This window comes from Bos indicus, chromosome 7 (genome assembly GCF_029378745.1).
Source record: "Bos indicus isolate NIAB-ARS_2022 breed Sahiwal x Tharparkar chromosome 7, NIAB-ARS_B.indTharparkar_mat_pri_1.0, whole genome shotgun sequence".
Lineage (NCBI taxonomy): Eukaryota > Metazoa > Chordata > Mammalia > Artiodactyla > Bovidae > Bos > Bos indicus.
The window spans coordinates 31,283,969-31,301,422 of NC_091766.1; the positions used below are offsets into that span (position 1 = coordinate 31,283,969).

A 17,454-nucleotide genomic window follows, 5' to 3' on the forward strand; every position below is an offset into this window, starting at 1 on the left:
CTAAAATAACACGGTTTTAGCCCCCAAACATTTGCAATTAAAGTTGGTCAGGGATGAGCTGTGAGTCAGTCTGAGCTAAAGTATAGAAAGGTGATTTCTGAGACTTTTCTAGTAATGAACAATGATTCAAGCAAAACTCTTTTAACTGTAAACATCTTGTGAGGCATTATTCTTTGTGGACAAAAGAAATGCAGAAATCTCAACTGTAATATCTATTTAGAGTATACTGAAATAAAACACTCATGTTAAAAATCATGTCATCCCAATTAAAAATTATATAAGCTGAAACTAATTCTGAGAAACTGAATTATAATAAAAGAAGAAATCTTCTATTTTTAATGGGAACTTACAAAATTATTTGTCATATTCCTTTCTACTAAAACATAAAAATCAGCAAACCCATTTATGCATTTACAAGTCTTACAGGTGAGATGGACTCCTGAATTCAGATACTGCTGTGCTTAACTTATTCCAAATGTAGAAATGTGCCATGATCAAGAAGATGCAATTCTTGAAATAAATCTGTACAGAATAAACTTTTATTACAGCTGAATGAAATACTGAGATTCTCCCTGCCATTAGATCCTTTTCCATAACTTCCTAACTTAAGAACTTACTGAGTGTGTATCTAATAGGAGAAAACTGAACTATTCACGTGGGGAGAAATACAGTATAGTGGCTCTTTCTAAAGACCATTCAGCTGATGGGGGAGCAGAAGGGTGTGGAAGTTCCGAGGCAGTCTACAGGCTGGCGAGGATGGGAGGCGGCAAGACGGGTAGACAGACAAACAGGATGGTCACAGGCAAGGCAGGTCCATCAGAAGTATTTCAGCTCAATGAGGCACCACCACAGATTTAGGGAATATGCGAAAGTGATAGTCGCTCAGTTGTATTCAACTCTTTGCAACCCCATGGACTCTACAGTCCACAGAATTCTCCAGGCCAGAATACTAGAGTGGGTAGCCTTTACCTTCTCCAGGGGATCTTCCCAACCCAGGGATCGAACCCAGGTCTCCCGCATTGCAGGCAAATTCTTTACCAGCTGAGCCACAGGGAAGCCCAAGAATATTGGAATTGGTAGCCTATCCCTTCTCTAGCAGATCTTCTCAACCCAGGAATTGAACCAGGGTCTCCTGAAGGTACACTTATGTGTCTACAGTAGGATGCAGAAAAGAATAGAGAAAGTGAAGTGTGACAAGTCTGAAGAGGTCCTGCCTCCCAGATCCTCAACCTCTCAGGAACACAAGTAGCACTGTGATGTTTTCTTTAGAGAGTAATTTAGTCAGTTCAGTCACTCAGACATGTCTGACTCTTTGTGACCCCTTGAATCACAGCACGCCAGGCCTCCCTGTCATCACCAACTCCCGGAGTTCACTCAAATTCATGCCCATCAAGTCGGTGATGCTATCCAGCCATCTCATCCTCTGTCGTCCCCTTCTCCTCCTGCCCCCAATCCCTCCCAGCATCAGGGTCTTTTCCAATGAGTCAACTCTTCACATGAAGTGGCCAAAGTACTGGAGTTTCAGCTTTAGCATCAGTCCTTCCATTGAACTCCCAGGACTGATCTCCTTTAGGATGGACTGGTTGGATCTCCTGCCAGTCCAAAGTCTTTCAAGAGTCTTCTCCAACACCACAGTTCAAAAGCATCAATTCTTCACCACTCAGATTTCTTCACAATCCAACTCTCACATCCATACATGACCACTGGAAAAACCATAGCCTTGACTAGACGGTACTTTGTTGGCAAAGTATTGTCTCTGCTTTTCAATATGCTATCTAGGTTGGTCATAACTTTTCTTCCAAGGAGTAAGCGTCTTTTAATTTCATGGCTGCAGTCACCATCTGCAGTGATTTTGGAGCCCAGAAAAATAAAGTCTGACATTGTTTCCACTATTTCCCCATCTATTTCCCATGAAGTGATGGGAACAGATGCCATGATCTTCGTTTTCTGAATGTTGAGCTTTAAGCCAACTTTTCCACTCTCCTCTTTCACTTTCATCAAGAAGCTTTTTAGTTCCTCTTCACTTTCTGCCATAAGGGTGGTGTCATCTGCATATCTGAGGTTATTGATATTTCTCCTGTCAATCTTGATTCCAGCTTGTGTTTCTTCCAGTCCAGCATTTCTCATGATGTACTCTGCATATAAGTTAAATAAGCAGGGTGACAATATATAGCCTTGAGGTACTCCTTTTCCTAATTGGAACCAGTCTGTTGTTCCATGTCCAGTTCTAACTGTTACTTCCTGACCTGCATATAGGTTTCTCAAGAGGCCGGTCAGGTGGTCTGGTATTCCCATCTCTTTCAGAATTTTCCACAGTTTATTGTGATCCACACAGTCAAAGGCTTTGGCATAGTCAATAAAGCAGAAATAGATGTTTTTCTGGAACTCTCTTGCTTTTTCCATGACCCAGCGGATGTTGGCAATTTGATCTCTGGTTCCTCTGCCTTTTCTAAAACCAGCTTGAACATCAGGAGTATTGCTAAAGCCTGGCTTGGAGAATTTTGAGCATTACTTTACTAGCATGTGAGATGAGTGCAATTGTGCGGTAGTTTGAGCATTCTTTGGCATTGTCTTTCTTTGGGATTGGAATGAAAACTGACCTTTTCCAGTCCCGTGGCCACTGCTGAGTTTTCCAAATTTGCTGGCATATTGAGTGCAGCACTTTCACAGCATCATCTTTCAGGATTTGGAATAGCTCAACTGGAATTCCATCACCTCCACTAGGTTTGTTCATAGTGATGCTTTCTAAGGCCCACTTGACTTCACATTCCAGGATGTCTGGCTCTAGGTCAGTGATCACACCACAGTGATTATCTGGATCATGAAGCTGTTTTTTGTACAGTTCTTCTGTGTATTCTTGCCACCTCTTCTTAATATCTTCTGCTTCTGTTAGGTCCATACCATTTCTGTCCTTTATCAAGCCCATCTTTGCATGAAATGTTCCCTTGGTATCTCTAATTTTCTTGAAGAGATCTCTAGTCTTTCCCATTCTGTTGTTTTCCTCTATTTCTTTGCATTGATCGCTGAGGAAGGCTTTCTTATCTTTCCTTGCTATTCTTTGGAACTCTGCATTCAGATACTTATATCTTTCCTTTTCTCCTTTGCTTTTCGCTTCTCTTCTTTTCAAAGCTATTTGTAAGGCCTCCACAGACAGCCATTTTGCTTTTTTGCATTTCTTTTCCGTGGGGATCGTCCTGATCCCTGTCTTCCGTACAATGTCATGAACCTCCGTCCATAGTTCCTCAGGCACTCTATCAGATCTAGTCCATTAAATCTATTTCTCACTTCCACTGTATAATCATAAGGGATTTGATTTAGGTCATACCTGAATGGTCTAGTGGTTTTCCCCACTTTCTTCAATTTCAGTCTGAATTTGGCAATAAGGAGTTCATGGTCTGAGCCACAGTCAGCTCCCAGTCTTGTTTTTGCTGACTGTATAGAGCTTTTCCATCTTTGGCTGCAAAGAATATAATCAATCTGATTTTGGTGTTGACCATCTGGTGATATCCATGTGTAGAGTCTTCTTTTGTGTTGTTGGAAGAGAGTGTTTGGATTAATTAACAGCAGAAAAAAAATTAAAGAAATAGATAGTTCAAAATGCAGAAATGAGTTATTATGGTTAAGAATCCTCTCTTTCTTGTCAATAAAGACCTAACAGGTTACCATCACTTTTTCAAATTTGACTTATGTAAGGGAAAACTTAAGAACTTTTTTTAATACATTAAAACAGTGCTAGTAGAAAGAAAACAGCCATATTCATTTTTTTGATTCTGCAAAGTGAATCATTGGAAGTTAATACCTTTTGATGTACTATTAGTGGTACTCACTAGAATCTCATAGGAAGTCTTAAAAACAAACAAAAAAAGTTTTTCTCAAGCTCCAACCCTCAGATTCTGATTTAGCTGTTCTTGGAGTGCAGCCTGGGAGCAAGTCATTTTAAAGCCTGACAAGAGTTGAGAATTACTGTGCTAAATAACTATTTTGAGATGAAACAAATAAATACTTTAGGCTTTCAATGAAGCAAACAACTGAGGCACATTCTATTCATAATTATTGGTGATGGATAATTCAGAGTCCATCTGGTGATAAATAGTCCAGGTGGCTTTATCACGAGGCTTTCATTATCAGAGAAAAATTGGTAACAGGAAAAGGCTAAGCCACCTTTTCATTGAAATAGTGAAAAACATAGTGCTGGGTTATTATCTTAAATAAATTCATTAAAATTATATCATAAGGAAAATTTTAAGCTATAACTGCAGCAATGAACTGGAGTAAAGATTGAAGCAAGTAGACATAATTTTTCTTTCCTGACAAAATTACACTACAGTTCAGCCTAAACCAGAGCTATTATTTCAAAGAATACTCAAAGATGTCATCAATTTTCCCAGGGGTTCCTCTTGCCCTTTGATTCTAAAATAATTTTCATATGAAGCATCTACTTATGTCCTCATCCATTTTTGTTCTCTCATTTTTAATTGTTCATTGGTCTCACTCTGCTGGATCCTCATTTATCAATGGATTTATATATGATTCAGGCAGTTTTCCAACATCAATTGTTTTGAATTAATGAATTCTTTTTTTATATATATAATTTTATTTATTTATTTATTTTTGACTGTACTGGATCTTTGCTGCTGCACGGGCTTTTCTCTAGTTGTGGCGAGCAGGGGCTACCCTCCAGCTGTGGTGCTTGCGCTTCTCATTGCAGTGGCTTCTCTTGTTGCAGAGCATGGGCTCCAGGGCAATGGGGTTTCAGTAGTTAGGGCATGTGGGCTCAGTTGGTGTGGCTTCCCAGCTCCAGAGTATAGGCTCAGTAGTTGTGGTGCACAGGCTTAGTTGCTCCAAGGCATGTGGGATCTTACCAGTTAAGGGATCAAACCTGTGTCTTCTGCACTGGCAGATGGATTCTCTACCACTGAGCTACCAGGGAAGTCCGAGAATTAATGAATTCTTGCAATCAATTTGTTATATGGATTGCATGTGTATCATATTTTTAGCATTGCATTTTTTGTGTGTGTTACATTGTTGTAAGCATTTTATAATCAGCCCAAAACTGATTAATAAAAACATCAGCTTAGTGAGATTTTAGAAAGCTACTTTTATAACCAGTCACTTCATCAGTAAATATTTTCTTCTTATGATAGTTCACCTTGTAACCAAACTGTGAGGGCTTAGACAATGAAGGCTCTTATTATCAGAACATTATTTAAGAACATCAAGGTAATGAACAACAGTAATACTCTAGACCTTAATGTTCCAGAAACTGAAAGCCAGGTTCATATATCTTTTTTCCCTTTAAGGAACAAAGATGTCCTAACAAATATGAGATAATGAACTTTATATTGTTTCTATGTACCACATTTATTTAAGGAACATATAAAATGCTTGGAAAATTAAGATTTTCCCATTTGTATATCAACTATTAATATATTTTGAATGAAAGATATATGTCCCTCCGAATCTGAAATAATGGGAGGATCCCAGAAATTTGAGAAAAATATAAATATAATCAATATTTGTGGTATTTTTTACATATTGAAAATTAATTTAAGAGGTAAAAACAAAATACAAGTAGTTCGCTTTGCTCATAATATGTTTGATTATGTTCAATATTCAAGGGCTGAGAAAAAGAGAAATAGGGAGGGAAGCACTTATTTTTATGTTTTTAATAAGCAATGGCATGAGAGGAAAATTCAGGATAAACGTTTGCCAAATTCAACTTTTTTCTCCCACAAAAACTTCACAGTTCTATTTTAGATGAAAAACCATTAGATATTTATTTTCACAATATTCTACAAGTAAGACACAAACAGAACTGCTTGAATACGATGCTCATCATTCCAAGGTACCAGGATGAATGTGTTATTTAAGTTAAAAATGTAAAACATCTCTAGAAATTGAGAGCATAATCTGAAGGGAGACAAATGAAAATCAGTATTTTTTTTCAAATTGAGAATATCTACACATATGTGAAAGAACCAAGAACTTTCAGGATACACAGAGAAACAACAAATTCTTATATGGTCAGGCTTATGATTTTAGCATACTCTATACTTGTGTGCACACACACAAACACACACACACACTATTGTTATCTCTGCAGTCGGGCCTCGAGCACAGAAGTCTGTCAAGAGACAAAAAAGAAATCATCCCCTAAAGTACTCCTACAACCAAAGAAAGCAGAGCTGGTGAGCAGATGTTCTTTGCGGTAAAGATGCTGTGATGACCACTTTATCCCAGCAAGCTTTGAAAAGCACTACTCACACAGACCTTCCAGAAAGCTGTAATATATTATGGATAACAAAGAACACAGTCTATCTTTTCAAATAATTTGTGAGTAAAATGAAGAAAGTCAAACAACTCTGGCTTCTTGTAAGTCCTACTGAAGTATATGTTTTTCGCTCCAGCTGCATTAAAACACTGAGTTTAATCTAATGATAAAAATTAGCTCACTCACATCTGGGAATCATTCCTGCAAAGCTTGCCTCAAACTGTGTTCTAATTATTCAGTAATCTTGTTAATGTGATTTTAAAAGAAACCCTACAAAATCCACTGACAACTGCTTTCATTGTATCCATAATTATATCCATGTCATTAGTGTCTCTTAACAACCCCACAGTTCATAATATATCTCAGCAGTCAATATTATTACTTTTTGTGACTACTAAAAGATTTTAGAATTGACTTCTCAGCTTTATGCTTAGGCATTGGACATGCCAAAAATAGATCAAATAGCTCATTTATCAACTCTACTTTCATTCACCTAAACCCCAGGAAATTATCAGATAAGCAGATAAGAATGTGACATTCCTATTACTCAGTGACTAGCAGGAAGATGTGTATTTCAGTGTCTACTAATTTCGCTGTCTCTGAAATTACCTCCAATAATTTTAGAGCTTTAAAACTCTATTAGTCCATGAATCCATGTTTTTCAGGAGAGAGACGTTGAGTTCATTGGTCAAACTGCCTTCTACTTGAATGAAGAGAAAAGAGGAAGTTTTATTTTGACTCTGGAAACATCATCAGCTATTTGAGACAAACTCTATCCCCTCATCTTTAACACTGGAATTCTACTTTTAACATGTTCTAGTGATGCTAATGTACTTAGAAAATATAAAACCACACAGAGCAAATCATGGGATAAATGAAATACATTTTTAAGTTTTAAGAAAGTCCTTGCAAGGATGAATTCTAAAGAAGTACAAAAATGCTACCAAATGATACATGTAAGCCATCCTGTTGGATGTGCAAAAGTCACAAGAGCATGATTTTCCTGAATCTCTAACACTTCCAGAAAGACCTGTAGCTATGGGTTGTAGTAGACCACCTCAAGGAAGGAAATCATTAGAGGACATGCTTTCCTGGAGGGCAGGAAAAAAAGCAATTCATACTCATCTCTGTATCCCCCACATCACACATCAGGATGTTTTGCATGTAATGGAAACTTAATATGTCCATTGATTGAGTAAATTCCTAAAATGGGGCTTTCCCAGTGGTTTTCTGGTGAAGAATCCACCTGCAATGCAGGAGCTACAGGAAACGTGGGTTCAATCCCTGGGTCAGGAAGATCCCCTGGAGGAGGGCATGGCAACCCACTCCAGCACTCTTACCTGGAAAATCCCATGGACAGAGCCGCCAGAGGGGCTATAGTTCATGGGTTCCCAGAGCCAGACATGACTGAAGCGACTGAGCACGCACACAAGCACATTCCCAAAATGTTCTACTATCAGACAGAATTTCAGGGAATGAAAGGCTACTCTATAATCTCTTTGTTTCCTGTCACCTCCACTCATCCTATTTCCATTATAAAACCAAAACCTCTGGCTCCAGATGTTGAGCTATGCTATAATCCATGAGGGATAAGATATGACCATGTTATACCACAAATGGAGGTTGGGAATAACACTGGACAGAGAGCCTTGGAGAAAGGTCTCAGGCCAGGACATACCACCCACATACTACGTAAGACCAGGTGAGCCAACACCCCTCCAAACCGCAACAAACAAGAGGAATAGGACCGACTGTTTCTTTGGTTCTTCTACTTCTGTAACTAATTCATGATAAACAGGGCCCAATCCACTACCCAGAGCTGCCTTGGACTCTTCAGGACTTTACATATATCTCAAGAAGCATGTATGAGAAAAAAAATTCCAGTATTTTCATTAATTATATTGACCCTATGTTTAAAAGGAAGAAATGATAGGTACTTTGAAAGAATTAAATAGGTACTATAATTAGGAAACACATGAGGGCACCCTAATCAACCAACAGCAATAAATCTGAGAATAACATTTCTTTTGAAAGATCAATTGTCACAGACCTTTTGTTGATAATGCTAGTGAATTCTGGTGTCTGCCTATGACCAGGTTGGCTATTCCTGTCATATAAAATTTCAAGTGGCATTCAGTATACAGCCTGAAGGGGCTGCAGTCTTCACAGTGCCTGGTACACATGTACATAATTCTTCAAGACAAAAGCACATTTGGTGGACTGTGTATATTTACCATTTGCTAAGCTGACATCATTTTATCCCATTCATTTCTGAGCCTTATATTTAAGCCAAGGATTTTGTGTTCCATCCTTATGATGAAATTCAGATTTTCTACTAAAGGCAACTACTTCAATTCAAAAGACTGAGTGCAGTGGTACTTAAAAACATTTGCAATTGGTTAAAAATAGGGAACTGAAAAAGTAAGCATAAAGCAAGAAAAGATTTTAAAATACAGAATAAGAATTTTAAACTCAATAAATAAATTATTTCCTTTAAATTCCAAACTTCAATTGTTACTTCTCAAACTACAAAACAAGCATTTTAAGGAATGCTGTATTCGTTCTTCCGTAACTTCCAATGAAACCGTCTAATGACAGGCTTTTGCTTATTGACACATTTTTCAATGGTTGCTTGTATACGAAATGTTGGTATTTTCCAACTGTTTTCTGACTTCATGCATCATCTGGACTTTCTCTCCTCATTTCCTTACAGCTCAAGGCTTTCTCTCATCTGAAGCCATTGTTGGTTGACATGAAAAATGGACTCTAGTACAACTAATTCCATCAAATGAAGGAAAAACCTAAATCTCAATTATGAAACAATTAATTATAAAATCATTAGGTAGATTTTATTATACTTGAAGTTGTGCTTCTTTTCCATTAACAACTCTCTCAATTTATTTTCAGCTATATTAGTGATCTTTAATATCCTCACTCTATTTTTTTATAGAAAGTGTCTCTAAATAATTGACTCATTCAGTCAACAATTTCTCATGGGTTACAAATTATGTGTCACATATGGGTCTGTGTGCTGCACTTATAGGACTAAATAAAACACAAATTTCCTGCATTCATGTAACATACATTAAAAAAAAATTTTTTTTTAAAAGCAATTTAAAATTTTCTGAAATGAGCCTTGAAGGTAATTATAGCTTACATTTTGACAGGGGAAAAAAAACAACAAGCAATATATAACTACAGGCTTATAGGTGCAAGGAAGATAAATAGAGCAAGTGAGGCTGAGAGTCATAGGGTTGTGCTAGTTTTTAACAGAGTGGCTAGAGAAGGCCTGGTAAGATGACACTTGGGTAAAGGTGTCTGAAAAGAAAAGAAAAAGAAACCTATCCTGGTCTTAGACCTTAGCCACCTTATCTTCTGTAGCTTGGTCATCACCAGAGCTGATATTTTGATCCCTCTCTAACTAAGACTTCTCAGCAGGAGAACCACAGAGCAACAGCGCTCGGTCTGGGGTGATTTTGCCCCAAAGGACATGGGACAATGTCTGGACATTTCTAACTGTCACATCTAGGAGGAGGTTACATATTCACATGTGATTGGTAAAGGCCAAAGATACAGCTCGATATCCCCCAATGCACACAGACAGCCCCCACAACAATGAGCGATCTGACCCCAAATGTCAGGAGAACCAAGGAGGAAAGGCTTTGCCATATATGATGAAGCATGCTTGGCCTCTCCAAAATACTCAATACCTACACCTAAGAGAAAACCAAAAACATTTTCAAACAATATCATTTTAAAGAGTATCTCTGCAGAGTTTACTTACAAAACAGTTTCAGTGATTCATTAAAGCAAAAATAAAGATATAATTACTAATGTTTCATTATTTCAGTTTAAGTAACTGCTTACATATAAAAGCTATCTATTCTTTCAAAAAGTAATTAAAAACTTGCACTAATTTCAACAGTCTCCAGTGAAAATTATTGAACTAAAGAAATGTACCTAACATAATGGTAAGTTTCAGCTTGAGTAAAAAGACTAGACTGTAGTGATTGCTAGGAGGATAGTGAGATGAAGGGGGAACATGAAAAAACTACTTGACTGGCAAGGGTTAAACTCCAGAAGTGGACACTGAGCTATCCACATAAGAGGCTAGCAGAAAATAATATTTGGCTGATTTAGTTTGGCAGGGCTTCCCAGGCAGTGTGAGAGGTAAAGAACTCACCTGCCAATGCAGGAAAGCTAAGAGATGTGGGTTTGATCCCTTGGTCAGGAAGATTCCCTAGAGGAGGGCATGGCAACCCACTCTAGCATTCTTGCCTGGGAAATCCCATGGACAGAGGAGACTCATGGGCTACAGTCCATTTAGTTTGACAGCTAAGTACATAAGTAGGTTTCAACATTAAAATGTTCTGTTTTTATTGTGTCATTAGAAAACTTGGTTGATACGAAGGCCATACAATGTTTAAAATGAACATATTTGTTAAAACTACTCTCAGATGCCATCTGCCATGGGATCTCTTCCAATGCAAGTGTAATCACAAGGTTAGGAGGAAAGGAAGAAAAAAGACATTCTATTTAGTTTCTTACTTAAGGGAAATATAGAAATAGATCTTCACATATCAACTGAAAAAATCCCCTATACATCTCTAAGATACGAACAATATATCTTAAACATTCTGCCACTGGAAAAAGAACACAGCCTGCTTATCACAGTGTTACCATGAAAAAAAAGGGACAAATGAAGAATCTCACACTGTGGGATGCATTATACATATTGCTGAGTGAAGAACACAGTTGGGAGCACACAGGCTGTTTTTAAAGCTATGGGTTTGGGACCAGGATTGAGTCCTTTCACCACCACTGACCTGGAGAATGGCCATGGCAAGCTCCTTAGCCTCTCTATAAGCTCCAGTTTTTTTTTTTATTTGTCAATCGGGAAAAATGGTCATCAAAGTCCCCCTGTCATGAGGATTAAGTAACTAGACAGATACTAGAGTACCTGCGCTTGACTGGGCACTCCATAAAGCTTTGGTAATTACTGACAGCATTATGGATACAACTAGCCGCGTATGGACTGAAATGGTCCTGCCTTCTCTTTAGCACCCAAATCCATGCCCAGTGATGTGAGTCACTGTGAGAGATGCCAGCTTGTTGCTTGCCAGAGGTCACTGGACACATGTAGTTGTCCTTCCTATGGACACTACCTGAGCAATGAGTAGTAACTCCCATTGGGAAGATGGGACACAGAGCAGTTCTGGTTCCATTCTTCCATCCCCAACCCACCCATCTCAGTTTTCTTTACCCTTAGACTGAGTGACTTGGATAATAAGATAGCAGGAGAGGAGAGGTAGGAGAAAAGGAGAAACCACAAAATTATCACTCTGGGTGTATTAATATCGATGGCTAGCAATCAATATCCTGACTGCTGTGAGAACATGCAGCTGATGGGCAAATGTAGCTAAAATACAAAATATCTCATGAAGCACCACCCACGGAAGTTCTACTCTCCTAGAGAAAGAGGTGGCTAGAAGACAGCGTATTTTACTGAAATTTGCTAAACTTTCTCACAGTTTATTTAATACTTCTTTAACTTTTGATTCTGCAACATAATCAAGAAGTGAATTTATGAGAGACAAAGGATTTTAGAAACAACTAAATTTTGGATGGGGTATTGTTCATTTTGTATGCTGGCTATTCCCATGACACACCATGTAACTCCTATCCAGCATCTCCAAGATACCAAAGTGAAAAGTCAAAGTTTAGTCATTCAGTCGTGTCCGACTCTTTGCGACTTCATGGATCATAGCCTACCAGGCTCCTCTGTCCACAGGATTTTCCATGCTAGAGTACTGGAGTGGGTTGCCACTTCCCAGGGATCGAACCCAGGCCTCCCACATTGTAGGCAGACACTTTACCATCTGAGCCCCCAGGGAAGTCATGACACCAAGATACCAAAGATGGGTTTAAAATGGTAGAGCCTTTCCCCAAACAATGCAGTTTCCTAAAGAACCCCAAGAGACAAAGGGTTTTATTGCTTTTCTGAGGAGGTACGAGACAGACCAAAGTTCTAAACAGTGACAAGAGGAATAGACAGTCCTACAGTTTTGCAAATTAAAGTGCTAAAAAAAACAAAACAAACCTGGAGGTTCTTTGCATTTGCCCACACTTAGGCAGATTTCATTTAAAACTTGGGGCTGGGCTAATATCCAAAAGATTAATAAATCTGAGTCTTTAAATGGTTCGCCTTCTTAATACACTAAATTGCGTACTGGGAAGTAGATGGTTCCTTGGATTAAGGTACCATAAAACCATAAGTAATGTTGATTTTGTATTTCAGAGTCTTGGAGGAGTGTCAGTCACTTAGTCATGTCTGACTCTTTGTGACACCACAGACTGTAGCCTGCCAGGCTCCTCTGTCTACGGAATTCTCCAGGCAAGAATACTAAAGTGGGTTGTCATTCCCTTCTCGAGGGGATCCTCCCGACCCAAGGACCAAACCGGGGTCTCCTGCATTGCAAGCAGATTCTTTACCATTTGAGCTACCAGGGAAGTTATTTCAGAGTATGCCCTACCAATTTGTATGTGTTAACTAGAAAATGCCAATGACTAAATAGCCAGTTCATTTACTGACCACAGTGCGTTATCCTGACAACTGAAAGTAACTTAATTTTCAAAAACTTCATCGAGGCCAGGAAACTGAGACTGCTCAACCTGTAAAGTCTGTATACTTCTCTTTCAACACTTTAAAAATGTACCCTGTCAGTTTTAAGAGAGACAAGGTGCTGACTATCCTCACTGGTTAGCCAAGACATAAAGTGGAAATTTCTGGCACTAGAGATTCTAATGTTTAAATATGTCCTTTTTATGGTAGAGCAGGCCCCTGGGGTTGAAAGTAAGGGAGGGGTTTCAAGCCAAAAAATGCATTTAAAAATATATATCTTCCCTCTTACTTCATGATCGCTAGAATCAATTTATAAATACCTAATCTCTATTTAAGTTTAAATCCTAAGGTTACTAGAGCTAATTTATGGAAGTTCTCATGTAAGCAGCCTGAAAACCAGCTTAATAAACAGGTATTACTCACCATCAGCAAGTGCCTAATAAATTTGTCTAGACATAGGTGACGAGGCAGTAAAATTCACTCTAAAATTTCCACGGACTTGTGGGATTCATGTGGTTCTCTGAAATAATGAAATATAAATGTTCACATATTTTAATAAAAAGGGTCATTGAAATGATTGTTTATGTTTGTAGCATAAAGTAATAGTAAATATTGAGGATATTATGCACAATTGACAAAGCTGAATACTTTAAGGGCAGATTAACTTTTTAAATTACTTTCATAGCTGCTGTAAATTATTTGAAAAACATTCCCCTACTTCAAGGTGTCAACACTTTGAATCACTGGTCTTTTACTCAGTGAGTCTTAGTATTTATTGATGAAGGAAAGGAACGGAAGCTTCCCTGTGAGGTAAGGAAGAGGTCTGTGTTGGAAGGCACTAGAATATTTCATCTCTCCCTACATTAATTCCCATCTTCATCCCCTACTTCATTCTTACCAGGGATCCTAGTCCAAAGGAGAGGAAAATGGGATGGTTCTCTGTATTCACATATATATTCAGGGAATCATACTTCTGAGTACTATTTATTGTCTCCTCAGTATTCAAAGTAACTCAGTTTCAGCTTGACCCCTCCACATCCATCACATGTTTGAGAAACATAGCAGAATTCCCATGTTCTCTACTGAACAACTGAAACAAAACTCAACACATGGAAAAAAACACCTCAGGTGCAATGGGGGAAAAGAATCTCTCCACAGTTTCCAACTCTAAGTAGGCTTCACACAGTAACTTTTTCTGAACTGCTTGTAAGGGCAATTTATGAGTTCCTGATTGCTATAACATATTGTGCTCTTAAAAGGAAAAAGGTAATAGAAGTTTGGCTCCTTGCTGGCATTCCATTTTTTATAAGATTATTATATTGTCTTCAGGCTGGGTTGAGTCTGAAATTAATATAATTAACCTCCTGCTCAGCTACATGCATATATTTTCCATTCTCATTCATCTTTTCTCTCTGCCCCTGCAGACAGACTTGGAAAGGAAAGAAACCTATGTTCAGTGGTCTAACATTCATCGTTAGTTCCCAGACTTCTGTTCTAGAAGCCAGCATCAGTCGAATGTGAAAACAACCTGAGAAATCACAAGAGACCCCTCACAGCCGACCAGCTTGCTTTCCATAAATAGCACTTACATTTTCTGTTAAAAATGTTACAAAAACATATCAAGGATATCAGACAGACAAATGATCAGATAAAAACTGGCCACAAAGGCTTAAATCAGGAAAGGAAATCTCATGCTGAGATATAAATGCGAAAGAGGAAATTGGGTATTCAATTTTGGACCAATCAATAAAAAGACAGTATCCCAAATGAAACAGGATTCCAACTTCCTATACCCCACCTCCTTTTTGGACTAAAATATATGTGGCTTAACCTAGAAAACTGGAGGATTTTTCACACTTGAAGAAGAAAATTTAAATCTATCCAAAGCTGGCTCTGATTTCATTTTGAAGATTCTATTAAGATAATTAGTTTCCTACTCAAACTTCCATTCCATGTATGTCCAATGGAAGACAATCAGAATTCCAGTTTCCCATGACTTAGATGGGAATGAGAACACTGGATGCCTTCGGGCCATATGCAGCCCACATCAGGGATTGATTTGGTCTTCTCAGTGTTCTAAAATGAAGGAATTTTACAAAAACATCCATATTTTTATCTTCTCTTGAACATTAGATGTAGAGAAATTGGTACTACTTTTCAAAATGATCACAAACCCAGTTGCTTCCTTCAGATCAGGACACCAGTACGCAAGCTGCCACAGCCTTCCCCCCTGTGTAAGACCCAAGTCCCCCTCCTGGTATCTGATTCCTTCCTGCCTGTATATGCACACGCCTTTAGGCTACCCTAGAAGCAGAGGTGTGCATGAATCCTTTTATAAAAGCTTATGTTTATCCCATAAAGAGGTTTTAGGAAATGAACATTCCCTTGAAGACTTAGGCCAAGAGATTCAAATGACATATAAAACCACATTCAAATACTATGGGGATCTAAAATAACAGTGAAACCTGAAAGTCTTCATTAAATCCTTGTCCATTATATATGAATTCTCAAGATATTATATTACTACTTGATTCCTAACTTCACTATGGGGGAAAAAAAGAGAACTCAAAGGGCATCTTTAATTTGGTTCTCATTCATAAACTTTATAAATTATCAGTATCAGCATAATTTAATATATGTAGGGATAGATATGAAACAGTATTACTATAGTTCTGTGACCATTTTAATACCCAGAACAATAAAAAAATAATAAATTCTTAGTTGGTCTTGACTGCAGCACTAGTACTGATAATTAAGTTTACAGCCATTTAGATTAATACTGATAAATTGGGAAGCTGAGTTATGGTTGTTAATGAAGATATGCATTCATGATATAGTCAAACCTCTACAAGTTTGTATACGAATATCCTTCTTTTCTCATTTCAAAAAGCAAACATACTTTCATCTGTTTTCAATATTAAAGCCCCAAGTAATTTATAATGCAGTTATACAATATATATGGGACACTGCATCAATCATGTCGAAATATCTGTTTCATTCAACTGTTCCTGAAATCCTCCATTAAATTAAGATTTGCGTAGAAACCAAAGTCATACAAATAAAGTAATCACTGCTTGAGAAAAGACATAAAATACTTCAGATAGAGATTGTCATTTACTTTTATCAAAGAATATATGTGACTGAAAATATTACAATGACTTGCCTTATTCCTTTTTTTACTATAGAAGATGAAATATTATATGAAAATCTGACAAATGTCTTAAAGTCCTCATGGACTATCTGACACAAGCAGTATCCTACTCAAATAAGCAAAGTAACAAGAGAATCTTGCCTACTTCAGTTGTGCTGTCGAAAACAAATCAGAGGACGCCGACTGTCATGGAGCAGTGGAAGTTTTGTGTCATTTGTAACCTGATTCAACTGTGGGGACCAATCAACCATAGCTCCTCAAAACACAGAACACAGTGTAAAAGAACACTGTCCAGGCATTCTAATCAAATGAGAAGCCCAAAGGAAGTTATTCTAATTTCAATGGTTTAAATTCATTTCAAAAAGCATATACTTCAAGTGTATATATTTATATTTTTCCTAGCAATACCCCAAGCGATTTCTTTCTACTGGTTCCAAGAACCCCTCATCATAAATGAAATGCTTATAATGTGGGGTCATTCAAAGTTTGGAGTGTTTCTATACTTACTGTATACACACACACACACACCTCCTTCCCCATATTAATCTCACTGAAGCGGGGATCAAGCACGGGATTTGGAATCAGTACACCCAGCTTCACCTCTGACTCCTAAGAATATTTTAGCATGGTGAATTTCCTTTACCCACTAACACACCTACTAAATGGGGACAGAAGTACGGGGCAGAAATCATCCCAGAAGGCACCCGTTCTCATAGGACGCTGGTCCACTGTCACTCGCACTACAGCCCTGATAAGGGAGGATAAAAATATTTGCCTTTTACCAGTAGAAGTTGTCTCAAGGGTCAAAAGCAAATTTCTGGGATTTGTGAGGACCTAAACCCGGATAAGGAGACATGGTTAAAACAAGGGAAGAAAGTTAACCACTGAAGCAGAAAATCTCTGGCTAGAGTTAAAGGATTAGAACAGTATAGCATGGGATCTGAAAAAGGGCTTTGATTTGGATGAACTTGGCTTCGAGTCATGACTATATCACAAACTAGCTGTGTGATCTCAGGCATCACTTAACCTGTCTGAGTCTGTTTATTTACCAATACCATCAAGAGAACAGTACCTCCCTCACAGAGGAGTTCCACAGATTAAATGATAGGTTAAGCTCCTAACAGGGCCTTCCTTGTGGCTCAGCGGGTAAAGAATCCACCTGCAAAGTGGGAGACCTGGGTTTGATCCCTGGGTTGGGAAGATCCCTTGGAGAAGGGAAAGGCTACCCACTCCAGTATCCTGGCCTGGAGAATTCCATGGCCTGGAGAATTCCATGGACTGTAGAGTCCATGGGGTCACAAAGAGTCGGACATGACTGAACCACTTTCACTTTCAAGCTCCTAATACAGTGCACAAGACTAAAAGCGGCTCATCCTATTTATCTATTCCACACTCTTGCACACACAAGTA

The 17,454-nt window shown here is 38.2% G+C and overlaps 1 protein-coding gene across 5 annotated transcripts in view; it reads right to left on the reverse strand.

Annotated features, from left to right (window-relative positions):
* The window catches only part of SNCAIP (synuclein alpha interacting protein), a 164,221-nt gene that overhangs the window by 120,664 nt on the left and 26,103 nt on the right, over positions 1–17,454 (reverse strand). For 2 of the 5 annotated variants that reach the window (XM_070793259.1, XM_070793260.1), the window contains exon 2: positions 13,317–13,413. The exons of the other annotated variants lie outside the window; for them this stretch is intronic. The gene's annotated coding sequence lies outside the window, so the exon portion shown is untranslated. The remainder of the gene's footprint in view (positions 1–13,316; positions 13,414–17,454) is intronic. 5 annotated transcript variants of the gene reach the window in all.